Raw genomic sequence first — 3,319 nt, forward strand, 5'->3', positions numbered from 1 at the left:
AATGTGTTTCGGTTACACTGAAACCTTTCGTTCTGGCACCAGTCAGCAGCCACTGTGACTAAAAATGAAAATATAAGGGGATGCAGGACGCTGAGGGCAAGAAATGGGAGAGAGGAGAGAAAGGAGGGGAGAGGGATGGAAAGAGGGAGGGGAATTTGGATGAGCAGACACAATCACCATAAATATCCTGAGATGTCAATTTTTAAAATTTGTTCCAAGCTGTACAATGTGTAGTCTCCCAGGTATTTGATGTGGTGTTTGAGTCCTCTTCTCTGAGCTTTTTCCAGGGCTCCAGCGGTAGTGGGAGAGGAAGACTGGAAGGGAAATCATGCCGTTCAAACATTCACTGTTTCCCCTTGTAAGCCTTTGCTTTCTTTCCACCCTCCATCTTCACCAACACCACCCACATAGAGGGTTCCCAGAATCACAACTTGGCTATATTGTACCCTTTTAAGGAACCCTAGTAGGCCTTGAAAGTTGAATTTGGGTGGAAACACAGGATTGCTTCACAGTTCTCTTTAGATCACAATTGCATTCTAAATGTTACATATAGGTGTATACATTTATTATATGAGTTGGAGATGTTTGACCAATGGTGGAAATGGGTAGACTGTAATCCCCTCTTATCCACAAGGGATACGGTCCAAGCTCTCCTACCCCCATCCCGTGAATACTTGAAACCAGGGGTAGTATTGAACCCTATAAATACTATGTTTTTTTCCTGTACATACATACCTGTGATAAAGTTTAATTTATAAATTAGGTACAGTAAGAGATTAACAACAATAACTAATAATAAAATAGAACAATTATAATAATATACTCTATTAAAAGTTATGTGAATGGTTTTGGGGCCACTAGTAAGTAAAATGAGGGTTACTTGAACAGAGCACCGTGATACCACAACAGTCGATCTGATAACCAAGATGGGATTTTGTCATGGTACTGAGAACAGTGAGCAATTTAAAACTTATGAATTGTTTATTTCTAGAATTTTTAATTTAATATTTTTGGACCACGGTTGACTATGGGTAACTGAAAGCACAAGAAGCCAAAACACAGATAAGGAGAGACTACTGTATTCAGAGCCACATGTATCCTTGTAAGCTTTGACACCATGCCACTAGCCTCTGGCACCCCACTCTAATGAAGTGAGTTGCTAGGATACCAGTTTTGGTGTTTAAATTCTGAACTTGTTGTAGATATAGCTCTTGCTTAAGATAATTAGCTATTAAATTCTGTTATTTTCTTAGACAGAATGACAGCAGGTGACAAGAGAATTATCACGGGATCAGTGAATATGCTTATTGAAAGAAGGGAGAAAATAGTACTCTCGAATTATACTTTATGCAAGTATATGAGATGAAGGAAAAGCAAAAGAACTTTCTTAACCAGACTAGATCCTGTAATGGTGGGATGGGTAAAAATGTCTTCATTTTAAGAGTGAGGAAACTGGACCCCAAAGGTGTTAAGTGATTCTCCTTGGGTCACACAGTCAATGACAATTCCAAGATTAGAATCCTGAGTACCCTGACTTCCAGTGTAGAGCTAGCTGCACAATCTGGGATAGAGGAAAGATCATCCTCTGAGCAACAGACCAAAAGCCTGCATCATGGAATACTGTGGCCCTTAGCGAGGCTGCTGCAGAGGTTGATTCAGCCTAAGGCAAAATAGTGAGCAAGGGCAACTTTGATATTGGCAACCTCCATCTCTCCTGTTTCAAGCTCTTTCTCATTTCAGCACCCTTTCAACTTCAGATATTCTGGGCTTGAACTTGACCCTTCTTTCCAAGCCTGTCTTCTCAAGCCTTTGATATCCTAGGCTGCAGACTTTCCCGTGGTTAACACATTGCCATCTTGTGGTCCAGGGGCTAGCTCTTGGTCAAACTGACCTATGATGATAGATTAGTGGGCATGGATGGATTACTCCTGACAATATGCATTTCAATAGGACCTGGATGCTCTTGTGTCACTCTGATGCTTGCTAGTTTTCTAGGGGAGCTTGCTTGCTAGGTTGGTGGGCCCCTCACATCATATTAGTTTCTCCTACTCTAAGAATAGGATTCAGGAAGGTGAGGCTGAGCGCTTCTGCAACAGGCACTCAAACCCGACCAGGGAAGAACAATTATAAATGATGTAGCAGCCTGCTCCTTTTGGCTGCAAAACTTCCCTGTTACCCGTCCCCACAAAGCAGTGTGAGCTGCTTTTTAAGATTAGAGGCCACAAATATTGACTTTTTATGAGTTCTAATTACTGATATTCAGGGGCCCATGTATTCTTTCTTGGCCCTGGGTAGCCCCTGGCACCCAGATACTGGAGGAGATCCAACCCTGTAGGTCCCTCCAGTAGCTGACAGTGTTAGGGCTATCTCCCCACTCCACCTGCAACCTGTTTTCCTGAGCCCAAGGCCTACCTGCACCCAGGGAGCAAGATGAATGTAAAGCCTGACCCTATGTGAGCTTCCGGTTAGGGTAAGGAAAATATAAGCTAATCTAGCAGACAGCACCAGAAATATGTAGCTGCAGCTATTCAGTCTGTCAGCTCAGACCCTACTTCTATTCCTTACCGTAATTAAGAGTTTTTAATGTGGTCAATAAAGATCCCTGTGGCACTTTGCTTCCTTTTCTCCTTCCCTTCTTCCTTGTTTACCCCCCCTCCCCCATTCTAGTTTTAGAAGAAAAACTGTTAATTTCAATTTCCTGGCAAGGGACTCAGTCTGGGTATTGCATTTTGCTAACTTCTATTCACCTTGCGGCATCTGTTAGAAGTACTTTCCATTTATGAGAGCGCTAGGAGAGGAGATGGAGTGGCAGGTGTCCACCAGGGGGAAGCACTGTCCCAGGCCCCCAGCCTTATCTTCTGTGTGGGAATAGGATGCGGGAGAGGAGGACCCACTCTTAGGAAAGTTCTTGAATAAGCTGCTTGCCATATTTACTAGTTTACAAAAGTTTGTTTCTTTTGACTGTAACATAGTTAAAATATTTAATGCTGTAAAAATTCATTTAGGAGGGAATGGTTTTAAAAACTTTTGGAGATTTTTCTGAAGATGTTGTTGACTGGTTTCATTTGGTCTTTTTTTCCAGCTTTATTGATGTATAATAGACAATTAGTTGCTCATATTTACATTGTACAATTCAATGAGTTTTTTTTTTCAATTACAGTTGGGATACAATAATACATTAGTTTCAGTTGTACAGCATAGTGATTAGAGATCTATATAACTCACAAAGTGATCACCCTACTAAATCTAGTACCCGTCTTCCCCCTTGCCCTAGGAAGCTCATAGAGTCCTAAAAATGATGAACTCAAAGACACCCACA

Source organism: Pteropus alecto, unplaced genomic scaffold (assembly GCF_000325575.1).
Source record: "Pteropus alecto unplaced genomic scaffold, ASM32557v1 scaffold280, whole genome shotgun sequence".
NCBI classification, from domain to species: domain Eukaryota; kingdom Metazoa; phylum Chordata; class Mammalia; order Chiroptera; family Pteropodidae; genus Pteropus; species Pteropus alecto.